This window comes from Mus caroli, unplaced genomic scaffold (assembly GCF_978045245.1).
Source record: "Mus caroli unplaced genomic scaffold, Mus_caroli_1 scaffold_15, whole genome shotgun sequence".
NCBI lineage: Eukaryota > Metazoa > Chordata > Mammalia > Rodentia > Muridae > Mus > Mus caroli.
Window position 1 is genome coordinate 6,745,270 of NW_028227270.1, and position 20,583 is coordinate 6,765,852.

The following is a 20,583-nucleotide window of genomic DNA, read 5'->3' on the forward strand; positions in this document are numbered from 1 at the left end:
ACATGGGAGTGGCTCCAAAAAATCCCTGATGAAGTGCTCAAGATTAGGGTCAGAAATTTAATCAAAAAACAGAGAGAGGTAATACTCACACATGTATGTATGTATGTATGTATGTATGTATGTATGTATTTATTTATTTATTTATTGCACAGACCAGAGATGGAAAAAATGAATATACAATTTTTAACAAATTCATAAAATTCTGTGTCCAATTTAATTTCAGTAAATGTGATAGTGTTAGAAGTGGAAGGGCTTTGGTCTCAGTTTTGGTAGAGGCTCCAAAACAATAATGGAGAATAGCATTGGTCTCCAAGTGAGGTTCTCCATGCTCGGTGCAGACCTTGCAACATGCCTTTTCTCCTACATGGCTTCACTCCAAGGAAAGGCTTGTAAAGGGTTGGCTGAATTGGGAATGTGAGTGTTGGCTCCCTTTCCTTATAGTCTGGGACATACAGCGGGATGATACCTGACTCACTCGTGAAGATAAGCTTCACCGGCAAAGCGGAGAAATTACTGCTTTCCCACTATGATCGGATTCAATTGCACAGTGTCTAGAAACCAGCTGGGAAAAATACAGAAAGAAAAGTCATGATTGTGTCATCTCAGAAAGAATCTCATCTATAGTGATCTTCCACAGCTACAGCAGGTAACATATCAAATACTTAGAGCAACAGAAATCTCTTTCCCCTGGGAGCTAGACATCTTGAGTCAGGGTATCAGTCTGGCACACCCTCTGAGTCTCTTCTTGTCTATTCTGGTACTGGTTTAAAAAAAAACACATAGGAGCAGCTATATCCTTCAATCTACATAAATATTAATAACTAACTAGTTCCCTTGCTATAATAAAGTATATGGCACAATCTTTAGTGTTTATTCTACTACATTTCTGGCAGCTAGGAGTCTAATATTAGGGTATCAGAAGGGCTGTGCTCTTTCTAAAGATTCCAAGACAGGACCTTCTTGGCAGTGCTGTTTCAGCACCGAGTGGGATTTGGGGGCTTGCAGATGGATTAGTCTATTCCCCTCTGCCAATTTGTGCTGTTCTGTGTACATATCTGCACCTTCTGATTATGAGGATACCAGTCACGTTGGATTGGGGTCCACTCTAGTGATCTCATCTCGTGAGAATTTTACTTACAAAGACCCCGTTTCCAAAAGTGGTTGTATTCACAAGCACTTCATATTATTCATTCACAGTGTGATATGACTTCGTAATATTATTTGAGTGGATGCAACTCAATCCACAAAACCATCCAAGTGTGTCAGTTGTGGCAAGAAATTTTAATGGAAACAGATTTGGGATGATCAGTCACACGACCAACCAAGAATGATTCTCTACTCGGATCTACTCCTGGGAGCCGCAAACCTCAGGCCAAGAAGCCTGATTTAAACAGTTGCTTTAATCAGAAAAGAAAAGAAAAAAAAGTGCAGACTGCTGCTATGTCTTGCAACTCTTGACAAAAAAAAAAAAAACACGCTTTCTGTGAGACAGTGTGGCCAACATGAAGCTAGTGACTAGTTAGGGCCAGACTTCTGGAATGAACTTAGATAGACTGCATCAACACCATACTATTGTCTTGAATGTAAACTACAAGTCTCACTTTTCAGTATTCTGGCATCGGATGCTATTTTACCAAATTGGGTCAAGAGGATGTTGAAATCCTGCAGAGCTTTGTGATCACAGAGGAAGTTATAAGTATCTCCAAAAACATTGGCTCATCTGACACATGCTTTTAAAACTTAAAATAAAAATCAAGAAGCAATTATTTGTTCTGGGAAACAAAGTAGGGAGCCATTGATGGTGCACAATGATATTGAAGGATGTGAAATGCCTCCAAGTTTCTCCTCTGACTAAAATGTGTCACCTCCCTCATCTGGACGCAGCCTAGTGTGACAGGGAAAATCATCTGAGATCACGCAGCCTTTGATTTCACAACCAGTAAAACACCCACTACAGAGCCTTCCAACAATCCATTCAGTTATTCAGTCGGCAATTTCCCCTCACAGAGCCCAAATTGTTTCAAATCTTTTACTAGTATGTTTATAAAAACAAACATAACCCATGTTAAGATGGATAGATAGAAAGATTAAAGGCTTCTATCCTAAGAGGCTTTGACAACCAAGTTTTATGTCTACAAACAAACCCTGGAAGTTCATCATCTAATGATGTACAAATGAATCAGGAGCGGAAAAAGGAAAGTAGTTTAATGACCACTATAGAGTTTCTGTGTTAAAAGCTCATTTCTCAATCACATATTACATGCTTTGCTCATAAAGATTGTGAGCTGTTGCATGACAAGATTTTCCCATACACGCAATAGCTATGAGAAACCGTCAGCACGAAAGAGAACACACTTGTGAGTTACCTACAGGAGAACGGAAGGTTGCTTCCAGGGCTTTGCTTTACATGGACCCAGGTTGGCAGCCAGGAACCTTATCAGAATACAAACGTGGCAAGAAGATGTTTCCTAGAAACGCTCTCATTTCCTAGTGGACGGATTTCCTTGTAACCCAGGACTCAGCCATGATTCAGAACACTGTGGTTTCAAAGTGATTAGTACACGAGGGTTGTAACCATGTGAGTCAGATGAAGAGGGAAACGTGTGAGGAAATAAAAGCAGAATAAGAAAGCGCACCACAACCTGTGGACAAGGTTAGTCAGGGAACAGCGGCACAGTGGAAGGCACGGCCCTCGGCACTCACAAATTGTTCTTCTTTAGCAAATGGACAGCATTGATTTCAGAGGATTCACGAAATTATTCACAGGCAAAAATCAACATGAACTGTACTTGCATAACTCCAACAGGCAATCATTGAACTACCAAGACATGCCAGAAATTATGCGATGCACTCAACTGGATGGAAAGACAGACAGACAGACAGACAGGCAAATGGTAGGTAGTTAAACAGATACCTAAGATAGATGGTAGAAAGATGATAGATAGATAGATAGATAGATAGATAGATAGATAGATAGATAGATAGATAGATAGATAATACATGCATACATACATATATGAGTGATAGAGAGATAGGTGATAGATAGATTTTATTCCTGACCTCCAAAAAAACTCCCAGTTCAAGAAAGGCACCAGACAAATAAATGCTTGCTACAAACCAAAGCTCCAAAGACATAATTGAACACTCAGGGTCAGAACAGGGATTTGGAAACTCTCTTGGGGAACTGATGCTCCCACACCACTGGATTGGATTTGTGTTTGGATATATTTATAGAATACAATGTTAATTTTTCCTCCTGTGCCCAAAATAATATTAATTTTTAAGTCCCCTTGGGATAACTTACTGCAAGTTAGTAATATGAATTTAAAATATGGACTCACTTCAGTCTTTATTAGTAATAACATTTAGGGAAGTACATTTTTATGAAAGTTGTTTGGCATCCTTAAAATAGATTCCTAGGTAAATACAGTTAACTCTTTAGGCATGCAACGTCCTTGGGGACTGACCAGCATGCTGAGGTGTATGCCCTTTCTCAAACCCAGTGCTTAGAAAACTGTAAGCCTTTTTTCTAAATTAGGAGACTACTGTGACAAAGACTGTTTGTTTAGCAATGTCAGTTACTCTATTAAGTGTAATCTTCTAGAACAATACCTACTGTAGTCACATAACACTTTGTTTATACAACTGCAAATATTTAGTAAAGTCTGGTTGAATGGAGGAGTGGAAAGCCAATACTGAGAGTCAATAAGACTACAAGTAGTTGGTCCATCCTTTCGTCTTAGCTCCAAACTTTGTCTCTGTGACTCCTTCCATGGGTATTTTGTTCCCTATTCGAAGGAGGAATGAAGTATCCACATGTTGGTCTTCCTTCTTCTTGATTTTCTTGTGTTTTGCAAATTGTATCTTGTGTATTCTAAGTTTCTGAGCTAATATCCACTTATCAGTGAGTGCATATCAATTGACTTCTTTCGTGATTGGGTTACCTCACTCAGGATGATATCCTCCAGATACATCCATTTGCTTAAGAATTTCATAAATGCATTGCTATTAATAACTGAGTAGTACTTGATCGTGTAAAAGAGACTGCCCCACCCGGGGATCCATCCCATAATCAGCCACCAAATGCAGACACTGTTGCATATACCAGCAAAATTTTCCTGAAAGGACCCTGATATAGCTGTCTCTTGTGAGGCTAGCCCAGTGCCTGGCAAATACAGAAGTGGATGCTCACAGTCACCTATTGAATGGAACACAAGTCCCCCAATGGAGGAGCTAGAGAAAGTACCCAAGGAGCTAAAGGGATGTGCAACGCTATAGGTGGAACAACATTATGAACTAACCAGTACCCCCAGAGTTCGTGTCTCTAGCTGCATATGTAGCAGAAGATGGCCTAGTCAGCCATCATTGGGAAGAGAGGCCCTTGGTCTTGCAAACTTTATATGCCTCAGTACAGGGGAACACCAGGGCCAAGAAGTGGGAGTGGGTGTGTAGGGGAGCAGAGCAGGGGGAGGGTAGAGGGGACTTTCGGCATAGCATTTGAAATGTAATTGAAGAAAATATCTAATAAAAAATTGAAAAAAATAAATTAATCCATTTACCTAAAAAAAAAAAAAGACTACAAGTAGAATTTCACCAGGGTCAAGTAATCTGTTTCAGATTTAAAAAATAAAAGTGAAAACAGTTAATCAAGATTCTCAGAGATTTTCATTATCCATTTGTTTCTATGGTATTATACTCATTTTTTCAACTCACTAATTGAGTGCTTATTCTGTACTGTGAATTGTGAAAAGAAAATAAGACATTATATATATATATATATATATATATATATATATATATATGCATTCTGTCCTCAATAAAACTCTCACAACACACACACACACGTGTGTGTGTGTGTGTGTGTGTGTGTGTGTGTGTGTGTGTACTTCAAATACAAGGCATACCTCAATACTGCATTCAAGATGGAGACATGTGCTAACCATGTAGCTACTGCTCATATGTGGTCACTGAAATGTCTCTTATCCAAAATTCAAGTGGCAGAATCATGCAAAAGAGTGAACACTGTAGTTTTTGCCTTAATCTTGGCTCCGAAACAGTTTGCAATGACATAGTAGGTTTCTGAGTCCATGTTCACTTACATATACAAGAAAGCAGGTAAGCAGTTGTGGATTTCAGCACAGCTAATGACAAAGATATGATTTTTTATCATTCAGCCCCTCAGTTGGTGATCTGCTGTTCAGCTCACAAGATGTTATCGGTTCTGTAAAGATCACCCAGCAACATCTCTGTGTCTGACCCACTGTGTGCTAGACAGTTCTGTCAATTGGCTGTGGTTTTATGCCCCAGCTATTCTCGCATTATCGTCATCTCTGGTGAGTGCACAGGCAATGAATTCAGTGGTAATGATATGTTCCAGACCTGGGATAGGATAAGTAATTCATACCACCCCCATGTGTGGGTTCTGACTTCATGGACCAGCAAGGGAGTTATCAGACTTTATAGGATTCCCGCATGCATTTCTTCTGACTCAGACTGGGACGTAAAATATAGAATGGCATGCTGGGACAGAATGTTTTTTTAAACTCCTTCAGGGAGTCTTTGTTCCTAAATCAATAATTGGATACTACATGTTCACATACAAGTGAGTGCTTGCTATGTATGTACAAAATGAATTAGTTTAGGTGATAAGGTAAATCGTTTGAAAAAAAAAGTCACTCTAAGATAATCCCATGTAATTGCTAATGTGACATTAAATGAGGTCTGGATTCATAATGTTCTTTATTTAACTTTGCTTTCACATATTATGATGCTTTAAAAATACAGGCCTATTTAAGTGTATGGCTGCATATGGCTTCTTTCCTTGTATATGAAATGCACAGAAGTACAGTTGTTTACTTGGTCTTCTATGAAGTTGAATATTTATCAGTGTCTCAGCAGTTACTACCACTTTCTTAGAACAAGCGTCTAGTGGAGATTGACTTTATTGTAGTTCACCAATAACAGTTTTAATTGTAATAAGGACAGTTTATGTTTATCAAGAACTTCCCAGATGCTGAGCATCTTCAGAGACACCATCAGACAGTTTTAATTGTAATAAGGACAGTTTATGTTTATCAAGAACTTCCCAGATGCTGAGCATCTTCAGAGACACCATCAGACTCCACAAAATAGCATCATGCAATAGATGGTAGCCATGGTAGCCCCTTGCGACAAACCTCCTATGTAAAGCTGAAAAAGTCAAGTTGCCTAACTTCAGAAGAAACTCTTTAAAATATTATGCAAAAATTCAAAGGTCAAGAATGTGATGCTTAAAGGCATTTATAAAGATGAGAATCTAAAATTCTAGACTACGGATGTTTTAAAATGGGGTTGAGAACATCGCCCTATTAGTGGAATGCTTGCTTAACACACACAGCACCCCCAGTTCACCCTCCAGTGCTGCATGCATGTACTCAGGAGGTAGAGACAGGAGGATCAAGATCAGTCTTCAGCTACATACCAAATGGAGGCTAGCAGTAGCTGTATTAGCCCTTGTCTCGAAGAAATGGTTTAAAATGTAATCTAAGGGATAAATCCCACTCAGTCATGAGGTGTGCTCGCTCTATCTTGAAGGCTCATGGTTGGAAGTACAGCCTAACATAAGTATAGCTGTGTGGCTCCAAGCAGACATACAAACCATCACTAAGACTTCTCAATTGAAAAGCTCAGATCTTGCATCGTATGCAGATGGCCTGTATTGTTCCATAAACAGTACCTGAGAAACTCCCTGAGATGGACATGCTGTCGCCATGTTCCTGTATGGCAGGAATATATCGCAAACTAAAGTACACACACCCAAAGTTAATCCATCAAATTCAAATGCATACAATCCCAAGAGCGTCTGAGTTTCTGCTTCTGGCCAGAGTTAGTTGATTAAAAAACTTCTGGAGTTTAGTCACTTATTAGAAAAAAAAAACACAAGCATATAAATATAACCTATAGGCTCTAGATTACGTGAGAATTGTGATCCCATTTGTAAACAAGCATCTATTAGGGATCTATGCGTACATTTGAACTTACATGTGTAACCTCCTTTAGTGATACTTGCAAGCATAATAACTGATAGCCACGTTTCTCTAGTTCTAGGACTAAGAACTAAAAACCAAATCTGCATCACAGATGTGACTAAAAATTGGGCACAACAGCGTTAATCCTGAGGTCTCATTATCATGTAATATGTTTTTCTCTTAAAAAAATAAATTTAATTCTGAATCCATTGTCTGTAGTCCTTGCCAAGGTTCTCTCAGTACAAACAGCTCCCAAACTAAATTATGCAAAATTTGGAACATCTCTGCCTACCTCCAATAAACATCCCCCAGGCTACCGTGAGGAGCATGGGTACAGCAGTATTCTGTCTCCCCCCTCTCTCTTTTTTCCCCTTCTTTTATGAATAGTTTTGTATACTTGAATTCTGTTGTGTTCACTGTAGAAATTGCTAATGAGTATTTTACCCGTTCACTAAATAAATAAATTAAAATTTTCTGTGGATCATATCAAGGGTCAGTGGACTACTGTTCATTCCTAAGGGTAACTTTATATTTAGATTGGACAAGTCATCGGTCTCGAAAATTCTGCCAAAGCATTCCTCTTGGACTCCTGCAATGGAAAAGAGGAGACAGAAGAGACCCTCTGCCTCAATTTCCTGACCCTACCGGCTCCACTCTGGAGAAGTCTCTATATAAATAGGCCTGAATTCTCCAGGGATCTGTACTACTGCGGTGTGTCCAAGCCCCTATCATGGACTCTTGCATCACAGTTTGGCCTCACACATTAAGAACTCAACCACTTCTAAAAATACTCTTCCCCATCTTGTCTCTACTGGATTGTTCATATATATTTTTAAAATCACAAATATCACAGAAGTTACCTGCTTAACGGTATCTCCAACATTTTTATGACATTGGAAGATTTCCCCGCAGATTTCACAAAGATCTCGCTATCTTCTTTTCCCCCTCCAAACAGATTGCTTGATATAGTCTTCACAGTGACTTCAGGAAATAGATTATGTGTTTTGAAAGTTTGTTGCTACTTCTACAATCAAAACTCTGGACAAGACTGACCGTCACATATTCCTGAGTAGCTTCGAATAGAGGCAATAGCAGTCCAGTAACCGCTTCATATTTTGTTCCTTCATTCACTCATGCAACAAACACTCTTGAGAATATGTATATATCAGATGGATTGGGCCATGAACAGATATTGTACATGTTTTTCTATAGATAAGATAAGAGTAAAATTTGATGTGCAAGTAAAAGGTTACAGTGGAGTTCCTTAGGCATTATAGCTGCTCTTCAGAGAACAGCAAGATCATCAGAGAGAATACCATCTAAGGAAGAAAACACTACACAAATGGAGCTGAAAGTGGAGATCAAGCAAACGCCTAGCTTCATCTCTTCTGAGTGGGGAAAGGGTGAGACCTTGTTAGCTTGGGTTTTTAAATCCCCAGTTCTTATAATTAACAAACAAGAAAGTTAGCAGACAACTTATTCTCTAGTCACTCTAGTAACCTAACTAATAATGAATAACTTAAGTTTACATTATGGGATCCAACACAGAAAAAGAGGATGGGACGATGTTGTGTAGGATGATATAAGGTGCTATGGATAGATGATATTGACTGGAGGAAAAGTGCTCTTTGCTTTCATAGAGAACCAGACACAGCTGAGGATCTGAGGAGCTGAAGAAGTGTGTGTGTGTGTGTGTGTGTGTGTGTGTGTGTGTGTGTGTGTGTGCATTCTATCCTATTTTGTAATTAGAAAGCTGATGTAATTATAGATGAGTAGAGGAAGTGTGCATATCTTTATTACACACTTGAGAGGCCCCTGAACTATGGATGAACTGGAACGTGGAATTATTACAGTAATTACTTATTACAGAAATGCGGGATGTGTAATGTAAGACCCCAAGGCTTGCTTTTTCCCTGATATTTTATTTTTTAAATGATGAAAGAAAATAAGTGTCAACTGAGAATTCTACATCTAGTGGAAATATTTTTCAAAGTGAATGCAAAATAAATATTATTGGAACAAAAAAAATCCAAATATCTTATTTTTCAATAGGCCTGCACTGCAGGCCATTGTTTAGACAGAGGGAAATTTGGGCAGATTTTTTAAAAATGTAGATTTATACAAAGGAATAAGAGAGGTGACATATATGTGAATACATTCCAAAACATTTTTATATCTCTAAAAGATAGCTAAACATTTAAGGCCAAAATACCAATTGTGCTGTATAGTTTTATGTCAACTTGATACAAGCTTGACTTATCTGAAAGAAGGGAGCCTTAATTGAGAAAACGTCCTATGAGGTCTGACAGTAAGTCAGTTTCTTAATTAATGATTGATGTAGGAAGTCTCAGCCCACTATGGGTAAGGCCACTCCTGGGCTTGTGGTTCTGGGTTCTATAAGAAAGCAGGCTGAGCAAGCCATGTGGATCAAGCCAATAGGCAGCACGCCTCCTTGGCTTCTGCATCAGCTCTTGCCTTTAGGTTCCTAGCCTGATTGAGTTCCTGTCTTGACTTCCTTTGGTAATGAACAGTGTTCTGGAAGTGCAAGCCAAATAAAACCTTTCCTCCTTTCCTAAGTTGCTTTGGTCATGGTGTTTTATCACAGCAATATTTACCCTAAGAGAACTAGTCATGTGTTTTGGATATCACATAAAATATCCCAAGGGATGGGACCAAAAATAGACAAATCCTGTTATAAGGGCCTTATTTTTAAGTATGAACAGGATACTGTGATTTGAAGGTAAATGGTGATAAGTTGTACATATACTATAAATCTAGCTGCAATGGTTAAAATATAACCAAAGAATTGCAAGCCCTAAGTTAGTAGTAGAAGCTTAATCACATGGTCTACTAGAATCAAAACAATCAAACTAGAATCAAAACTAGAAACACAATTATACAAGCTTAATAGAAAACAAATGTAAAGAAGGTAGATTGAAACAGAATGGTAGGAGCAGTCAGATCCATTATTATTGCTACAAATACTCAATGTAAATGGCAGATCTATCCACTTTGATGAGGAGGTAAAACCCAGCTGTATGGTGTCTTCAAGAAGCTTGCTTCAAATACAAAAACTCAGACCAATGAATGGATAGAGAAATGCATATGGATATTAAGCATAAGAAAGACACTGTGGAAGCAAAGCAAGAAATCTTGCATTTCATAGTGACAAAGGAGTCAAAGAAGACACAAATGTGCATGTGCTTAATACCTATATGGAAAACCTAGGAAATAAAAACTAACTGAAAAGCATGAGAGCCACAGATGTAGACAGATGATTCAATACATCTTCAGTTAATAATTAGTCTAAGTGGGCAGACAAAAACAAATCTATGTGAAAATTAAGAATAAATGAGATATATAACTTAGAAGTGTGCACTTGCCAAATAAGTGTGTTTCGGGGGAAGTGGATCAGGATGTGACAGTAGCGGGTGTGATTGTAAGATAAAGGCTGCCCCCAGGTTTGTGCTTATAGAGTTTCTGTCATCATATGCCACTCCATTGTTCAACTATGGAACATCTGAGTGGCTCTTTCCTTGGGCAAATGGTAGTTCTCAGAGACTGGACTGTCTCAAACCAGAGTGAGCCATACACAGCTCACAGCAGAGTATTTACTGAGCTTTTGTTCAGCAAAACATAAAATTTTAACAAAAGTGCTCAAAGGAGAGAAAGTCTCATTACTCAGAGAGTAAGAGGCCTGGCCACCTTGGCCTCATTTAGGACACATTTGACACTCCATCAGAATTCAAAACTGTGGTCCATACACAAAGGAATTTTATTCAACCATAAAGAAAAATGGAATTGTGTCCATTGAAAACTCTTGTTATTAAAGTGTGTCATAATAAATTAAGCCAGTGTCAGAAAGGTAAATATCACATGCTCTCTCTGCTCTGTGATCCCAGATTCTATAGAGAGACATAAAACCATGTGTATACATATGGTGTAAAAACAGAAGCAAAGACATTTAGGAGACAGAGGAGGGTGAGAATGGCGAAGGTGAGGACTTTTGGGGGAACACACTCTAAGGACAATGTATGCTTGTGTGGAGATGCCCTCATGTAAGTCCATACCGTGTACAATGAGGATGCACCATTTGTAAAGCAGTTACACAATAAGAATGAGGTAAGACAATGACAAACGCTGGAAATGACTTTTGTCTAAGAGTGACGGATAAAGAAGATCAATAAGATGAGAGCTGGGAGAGGCCACAGTACTGGATAACACATGAGCAGAGTAGGGTCTGATGGTAAAGGGTATGATGTATTATTCCCCACAATTTACAAGAACCAGAGTAACAACAGAAATATAAAAAAAATATTTAATGATAATTTTGCCTAACATGGGAATAGAATCTCCAAGAACCAAAGAAAAATATACTGTGTGTGCTTGGATTTGATTTAAAATAGACAGTCTTGGAGAAATGTGTTTGGACAAAGGAAGACGATACAAACATAGTAAAGTGAGAAGAGTGAATTCTAGCACAGTCCATTTAGTCAAATTCCTCTCAGTGTTTCTGTGAACTACCCCTCCTTCCAGTTTGCTGTGGGGTGGGAAATATCTCCAACTGAGGGTTTGCAGGAGAGATGTGAGTTCGGAGAGTTATATGGTCAGGTTTTGTGGCTTTAGGAAAAAGAAGTTGTTGATCCTAACATCTGCACTGGGGAAGAAGGTTCTAGTTTTTGTTACCAGCTGTGCTGGCTGCTTTCTGTTGCCATAATACCCAGGGCAATCAACTTAATAAGAAGAAAGGTTTATATTGTCTCTTAGTCTTTCCATGGTTGCTGCCACATTTCTTTTGTATAGAAGTGCAAATACCAGCAGAAGTGTATGGTAGAGGAAGCTACCCACCTCCTGGTGCCTGAGAAGACAAAGAGAGATTAGGATCCCACAGTGCTCTTTGAGGAATCACTCTTCATGGATTAAAGTCTCCACTGGGTTCCATTTGTTTAAGATGTCACCACCTGCCAATATCACTATGAAGCTTTTAACACATGGGCCATTGAAGGTACTCCAGGTCTAAGCATCTGCCTCATGGAGGAACTGAGGGAAGGGGACAGAAGGACAGAAGTTCAGAGTGAACTTTGTGCTTCTAAGTTCCTTACAGTTTCCTCAGCTCAAAGTACTCAGTATGCCACAGAACCATACATACTTTGGGGCATCATGGTCTAAGATCCAACATTAGTCATTTTTACCATTAAATGTAGAAAGTTAAACAGGAAAGAGATGTTCTGAATTTGGCATTAACAAACTGTATTTCTCAAAAAGTATTCCTAAATTAAACCTGTTTATAACATCAAAACCAATATTGGCCACCCTCTAATTCAAAGGGATGTGTTTCTCTCTCTCTCTCTCTCTCTCTCTCTCTCTCTCTCTCTCTCTCTCTCTCTCACTCTCTCTCTCTCTCCATGTGTGTGTGTGTGTGTGTGTTTGTGCAGTGCTGACAGAACTTTATAAAAACCTTTGAGTCCTTCAGGCTGGTAGGTTTAATTTCAAGCTCTGGTTCCACATTATTTAGTCATATGAATTAGAGCAAGACATTGTGTAAGCCCCCCATTCTCTCCACTGCTAAGTGTGAGCAATAAATTTATGTCCCTCACAGTGTTGTCATGAAGATTAAATGACAGGATGCACGCACAGCTCTTAATCAGACCTGGCACATATAAAGTTCTCAGTAAACAGAGACAATTACACAGACGTTTATAAACTCAGTGTTCCCATTGTCTAGCATGAGACCAGGAAAGGACTGTGTGAGGATACATGTGAATGGCTTGATAGAACACTTGGCACAGGAAAACAAGGTACCAAATTGAAAATTGCAGGTGCCCAGACGCTATTCTTCTTCTCAGACATAATTAACCTGGGCTGGGTTGTGGCTTCTGCCAAGAAAAATGACTACAAGTTTCTCCCTGTCTGTTCATCCTGAAGGTGTCAACTAAAGCGTTACCTGCCTGGACTAGCACCCAGCGGCTGAGATGGGACACCCCGAAGGCAAAAGTATCCTTCTAACCTCCTTCAGCCTGGCATGTCTGGTGAGGATCTTTGTTTCCAAGAAAGAAAAAAAAAACCCTACATTTTCCAAACCATCCTCCTTCTACTGAAGGAATGTTACAGCTGAGCAGATTCCTTCAAAGCAGCCTCAACTTCACGGGCCGTTTACATGAAGCTCCCGAATCAGACATGCTTTTACAGCTATGAAGGAGCAAGAAAAGCTCTTTATTCCCCGAGACTCCCAGAATATGAACTCCAGATGAGATCAAAGGTAGCTCTTTGGGTGGGAATTGAAAATATGAGACGAGCATCCTTCGTGTTATGCCCTTAATGCTCCAGGAGCATGAAGCCCCACGTGGAAAAACAAACGCTCCATTAAAACAAAAGAACCTTACCTCTCTCTCTCTCTCTCTCTCTCTCTCTCTCTCTCTCTCTCTCTCTCTCTCTCTCTCTCTCTCTCTCTCTCTCTCATATCCTTCTTCCCTTGGCCCCTCGTATGACTCTTGCAAGAAACTCAGAGAAAATAGGATTATGTGTCTATTTTAATTTAATACTCAAGAAAGAAAAAAAAAACTTGTTCTGCACTATTGACTGGACAGAATTGTTCTTGGTAGTTCAGCAAACTGAGCTTGCATACCCTTGCCTATAAATATGGCTTTAAATAAAAAAACCAAAATATAGGGGTTTCCCCATAACAGTGAGAAAAGAGACCAGACTGAGCCAGGGTGGGAGAAAGGTGAAATATAATCTATAGCCCTTGGCTTTCAACAAGAAAGGGAGCCTCTGGCTTGAAAAATACTGAGGGTTTCCCTAGTTCCTGGGGAGATTTTACACATATTTCTTCTGGCTTAGATCAAGGTATTAGGAGGACTTTCTGAAAGAGTGGAACTCATTAAGTCAAGCTCTTCCCAGGCTGTTGCAGACAAAGGATAACAAGACAACGGGAAAGGCTGTGATGCACAGCAAAGACAGGCAAGGGCTTATGGTTTCCTAAGCTTAGGACTGTGACTTTCAGCTAAACCCTTGCATTTCACATTTAGAAGCTCACCAGCTTTCTGGTCCTGGCTACAGGCAAGTGGTGGCCTGGTTACTAGTTAGCATGCTAGCATTCCTTCCCAATGCTGCAAAAGGAAGCCCCTATCCTCTTTCTCATTTCTTAAAAAAAAATAATATACTATAAAACAGTTGCAAGTAAGATTGTTTTATTCATTGTTACCTCTCTCTCCCTCCCTCTCTCTCTCTCTCTTTCTATATATGTGTGTGTGTGTGTATAATGTATTTTATGTATATGTATATATTTATTCACCTGCATAAATCAGACCCTTTCCTTTGACTTGCTCCTTGTTGAATTCCTTCGAGTGAAGGCATTATTTTACATACTCACAGTATGACTATTAAAGTCAAAAATTCAACATTAATAAAGTTCATTTTTCGTCTTCAGATCTATTTTCTATTTTCTAACAGTCTACAGTCCTGTGGTAACACTTGTGCCAAGGATATCTTTTTAGGCATTTATTTCTCCTCTAAATTTCAAGGCAAGACCGAGTATTCTGGTCAGCAAAGAAGACAGCACTGTTGCCTTATTAAATTTGCCTTTAATTACAGTATCACCCACCCTGCTCAGCTCTATCCAAGAACCTAGTATAGTCAAGTGGAAGAAGACCTGACTTTGCCAAGCCTGGCTATTCACAGCAAGAGTATATGTTCCACGGCTGTAAAAGCTTGACAGCTCTCAAAGTCCAGGGCCCTTCCCCTCTACAGATTCTCACTGAACAAAACCTTCCTCCTTGCAGTGATCCAACAACCATTCGTCTTAATCAGTCATGGTCTGTTATAGTGACAAAAGTGCTGACCCACGAAAAACAATTTCCCCCCACCCCAAATCAGAGTGTCTTCCGTTCAGACACCATCAACACCCTCTCTATGTAAGACAACATGTCAGCTTATCTGGCCTGAAAGCAAAGGACACGGGAAGAAAGGCATGATTAGGAGAAGACAAAAATATTGAGACATAAAATGTTCCGCCTTGAATAAAATTAAAGCAGCTTCCTGCTGCCCACGCGTTCTTCAACTCTATGTACGCATGTTAAACAGGTCCATTGCCAAGTACAGTCTGTGTTTCTTGATGAACTCTTTGGAGACATACTCTTTGCCCTTAAAGAAAAAAGCTGATGGATCAAAATATGTTTCCCAGACTCTTTCCAATAGCTAGTAAATTTATATCATGAAGTTCTAGGAAACAAAAAAAAATGAACAAAGAAATATTAAGAATAAGGATATGCACTGAATATCATGACAATAGAATGAAATCAATGATGCAGGGTGATTTGTAGGGATTTTTTTTTCACCCAAGAAACCAACTAGTACACCAAATCACAGAATTTCAAACATGGCCGAGAATATAAAGTGGCAAGTAGTCAAATCTCTTCATTTACAGATAAGAGCCATGAAATTCAAGGAGGCTAGAACAGGGACCTAGCAACAGACAGCTATCAGAGCAAATACTGTGACACCAGTTGATAATCTTGTGGGTTGGTTAGAGGAAAATAGAACCTATTAAACCTATCCCACAAGTTCTTGAAAATTAAGTTCCGTTCCGGAGGTCCTAGGACATATACACTTTGAGTCAGAGCACATGCCTCTATAGTGATTCCTCAGCTTGATTCTTTTAAATAATGTTTATATTTTCAGGTCATATAGCTCCTTAGAAATGTGATTTCATAATTTAGAGTAAGCCACGGTAGATCTAAAACCCATAATCATTTAGAAAGCTTTGAAAGAGGTCTATGGCAATTCTTAGGGTAACCACTGCCTACTAACCACTACTTTAAAACACTGCTTCACTCCACTGAGATGAACCTAGAAATTCTTCTCTAAATAGTCTGGAAAGCAGAAATCCCTTCCATCGCATACTTGAGAAGACACACGCAAAGCAAACTGAAGATACTGCACACACCTACAGAGAGGCAGCAGGACTGCACCAGCTAAATAATGTACAAGAAAGCATTTGGCGCTTATAGACTAATATTATAAATACTGAGTTACAGTGTCCCCAGCACTGATCTGCTCAACTCTCTATATACTGCTTTGTCACATATACAACGGACAACTGGGCCTTCATTCACACAGAATATACTCTTGGAAAACCTCTTGGTCTCTGCCCTCTATAACTAAATTTTGCTCCTTTGAGCTAATTGACATCTGTATGTATGTGACAGTGGTTGAAACTTGGTACCATAGCTCTCAATATTGAAATAGATATTGAAAATGGTAAAATGTCCTAATCCCATATACTTGGCTATAACATCACAGCAAACAATAGAATTATCTATCCAGAAGAGCCCTTGTTCCTAGAAGATGATAAAGAAATAGTTTCCCTGATAGGCTTGTCTCAACGAGAAGAAGAGAAATAAAGAATTCAACATCACTGGAGTAAAAAATATTGATGGGATTGTTACTAGGCTAATATTCTTTGCTATACACAGTCTTTAATTTTACCCTATATTCAAAACAAGGTTTCTCTTTCACTCAAGACAAACCCTCTTGAGAAGTCAGTTATATTACTAAATTTCAGTCCTGATAGGAAAATTTAAAAACCCTCATGAAATCAAAGTTATCACTTTTGTGATTTGGGCATAAATCATCTCATCAAAAGGCCCACGTGCTCGGTTATATGCTAATGGTTCGGCGAAGAGACTGGATCCTGAGAAAGGTGACATACTTAATGGATTTACCATTGATGAATTCATAATTGAATACACTATTAGAACGTGGATCATATTGAAGGAAGTGGGTGGCTGGGGTCATGCCTTTCAATGGTGTCTCTTCTCCTCAGGCTCTTCCTCTGTCTGTCTCCTCTCCACCATGAGGTGAGTCACTTCACCACACAGCCCCCTTCTTCATCCTGCCTCACCCTCCATGAAGTTAGTGTGGCCTCAGTAACCATGGACTCAAGCAATGAGCTAAAGCAAGCTCCTTCCTCCCTTACATTGTTTTCTCAGATATTTCTCCAATGAAAAATGACTAGAGCATCTTCACTCGTCATAGAACCTTCAGTAGTGGGTTAGTGAGTTCGGGCAGACTACTGACTGAGATTTCCATCTGAGGAAAAGATGGAGTTGTAGGGGAAAGGAGAGGAGCTGCCCTTCATACTCTTTTTACTACATTAAAGCATTTACTATCCCTGAAGTTCAAAGATCAGCATCTCATGCTGCCTACAGGGCCTGTTGGCTAGAAGCCAATGGGGAAATTTTCAAGTTACTACAGAAGTTGGCAAGTACTCAGAATCTGTTCGCTTGCTGAATACCTGTGATTCATACTTGTCTTCTCAGAATATGCAAAATTAGACTACAAACAAAGAGAAATTTTATGTAATATTATCAGATTCTAGCTGGTATCGGTTAGTAACCAACGTCATAGAAATGCAAGCTGGGTCAGGAAAAGCTTCCGTGCTTGATAGCTGTCTATGGAAATTTGTCTTCACTAAGATGTATTCTCCCATTTATTTGTTCCAAAAGCAATGAAATGATTAACTTTGGGAGTTTTCCTCCTAGGATCTAGATCTCAATAGAAAGAACAAACAAAATACTTCTCAGAAAAAACAAAAAAAAACAAAAAACTTTCAATTAGTCTTGCCCAGACAGCATAGTGATATGTCAAGTTACATCCCGCCCAAGCACACTGTGTAGACCTTTGAGGATGCTGAGTTTTCTCTCTACAGGATGTGGTCTGGTGACTGGTTTTTAGGTCAAAGTTCAGTTTTCCCCACAGTTGTATCAATCAACCTTGGAGAATTCTCTCTGGCATACTAATCGTCAGTTTCACTCTCTACCAACTGGCAGTTCTGACCTGTTGGATCAGATTCTTCCTGTCGTCCCGTCTGAGATTCAGGTTAGTCTGTCACGAGCCTCCAGCATCGACCACATACTCTTTGCCAAGACACTCCTTCCTTGGCCTGTCCCAGTCCTGTCTCACCCCTCCAGCTAAGGTAACACCTAGTTATAAACTAAGTGTCAAACTATTACCTGTCTGAAAGGAAGATGCCTTTGCTTGTTGGGACACACCTTTTTCAGCCACCCTGAGGCCCAGCAGCCAGGTGGAAGAGTCAACGACACTAAAACCGTGGTGGTCCAATCAATGAGACTCATGTGTAAGGCATCCCTAAAACAACATACACACCTATGGAGAGCTGAATAGATTGTTCTTACTAAATAAGGTCTATAGAAAGATTTTAGTCCTAAGCAAAAGATATTAATTACATCAATACAAGTTATAGTATTAGGTATATGACTATCCACCCAGCTCTGCAAGCACTGATTTACTGCAGAAAGATCTTCCTACCAAAATCCAAAGACAGTGGGCAGTATCCTTCTGAGTAGGTAATTTTCCCTTCAAACTCATGCTATTTATCCAGATAACATGAAGATGTTAAAATATGGTGAACAGGAAGGAGGAATGTGTACACCATTTTGAAAATAATAAAGAAATAAAGAACAGGGAAACCAGTTAAGTTCAAATTATACCAAAAGATGAATCCTCCCAAAAAAGATACTGGTAAAGATGTCTACTATTCTACATCACAGATTTCTTCACTATCTCCTATATGTCAAGCACTATGCTAAACACTAAGAAGATAGATAGAGAGAGAGAGAGAGAGAGAGAGAGAGATAGAGAGAGAGAGAAAGAGAGAGATAGCTGATAGATATAGATAGATGATAAACATATATGATAGATAAATTATTAAAAAGGATAGATGATGAAGAATAAGAAGACTGATTGATTGATTAATAGATAGATAGAATATAGACAGATATGTGAATTGACGTTCAAATTATTCTTTTTAAACTTCATATCCACTTCAGAATTTCTAAACAAGATATTGTTTGATGGATTTTTTTCTGAAAAAGAAAACTTTTTTGATCTATCCAGCTTATCTTTTGATTGTCTTAAAGCTTAGTGTAGAATATAAATCAATGTATAAAACAATTAAAAGCTTCCAATACTTCCTATCACTGTCATCTTCAATGATGAAGTTTTAATTGATGATTTTTAGCCATGGAAAGTTTTGTGTTTGCTTACACAGGAAGCAAGAGAGCCTTCTGCAGATGATCAAATATGAAGAGTAGCTTTCCATTTTTGTCTCTTGAGCTCAAAGCCTTGATTCCTTCCAGAATTAAGCAGATATTTTTGCCAATAATTTAAAAAAATATTTCCTAATGACTTTTTATTTCCTTCAAAATATCATAATTATATTACAGGGAAATTGTAAGGAAAGCATCCAAACATTGTTCAAGAGAAAACTGATAATCTGGCATAGCTAGTGGTACAATGCAAGGAACATACTTTGTTTACATGGAACTTAGAGATGGGAGAGAAAGATTCAAAAATGTATTGGAGGCCTTTTGTGCAATGTATTACATTTGAAATCTTTGCAACCCTCAGAAAGCAACTGATGTGTTCATCCCTAACTTGGTTCAGCTTTTAATTGATTGAATTCATAATAAACATATAAGGGAAAAATAAGGCTGTAAAAGTGTTCCTCGCCAGTATCTATTCTTGCATTTATTGCTGAAGCAACCCATTTATCGTTCCTGAGAAATGGGGTCAGTAACATCATTTCATCTTTCTTGGGACAATTAAGAGGCAGCGTTTTCAGGAGCCAAGAAAGATAGCTGTCTCATGAATTTCAATTTTTTTTCAAGTCCCTTGTTGCTACAATGTTGGGGGGGGGACTCTTCAGGGTCACTTGATGTTCATGGAAAAAACAAGACAAAGTATAGTATCAAGGAAATGCGTGAGCTTCCCCATAGTTAGCCATGGTTCCACTCAAACTGATGACTGCATTTGGTGATACACTTATTGCCCAAGATTCCATAGAAATGAAATTTAAGCAAATCAGAGTCAAGGGAGAGATAGAACTCTCTGGTCTTTTCAAGTATTTTTCTTTGGCTCACTCTCCAACTATAAAAGCGTCTTGCTCTGTTGGATCGGCAAGGTTGCTCTCTTACTGATTTCACAATGTTCCTCTTCCCCAGGCACTAAACTTGTGTTTGGCTTCTGCCCAGAAACATGTCCCAGGAGAGCAGCTAGCTGACAATGAAGAACCAAAAGACTTGCACATATATTAGAGAAAAAGAAATGAATGTATTTCCATATATTTGTTTATGTCTATGTTTGGTTCAGTACACAAAACACACAGTAAACTAAGAGTTTAAGAACTCATGAAGCCTTACAGTGAGACATCCTATCATTATAAGATGTCAGATGAGCATTGAATGCCAGGTTGACCATATCTTTTCCTGTGCAAACTGATTGAATGAAGCAGCCTTCAACAATGAATTTCTATTTCCATTTAGTACAACCTAGAAGAGGGAGAAGAAATACATAAATTTTAAAACCTCAGAGCCATCTATAGAAATAATAACTTAAAAAAGAAAATATACAAATATGTGCATTCATGTTGACATGTCACATTTTAAAAAAGCAATAGCATAAAATGGTTCAACATAGCCATCTAAACTTTTTTCTGAACATCTCATTGCCAGTGATCTGGAGGAGATTATTTGTATGTTTTAAACATGGAAAGACT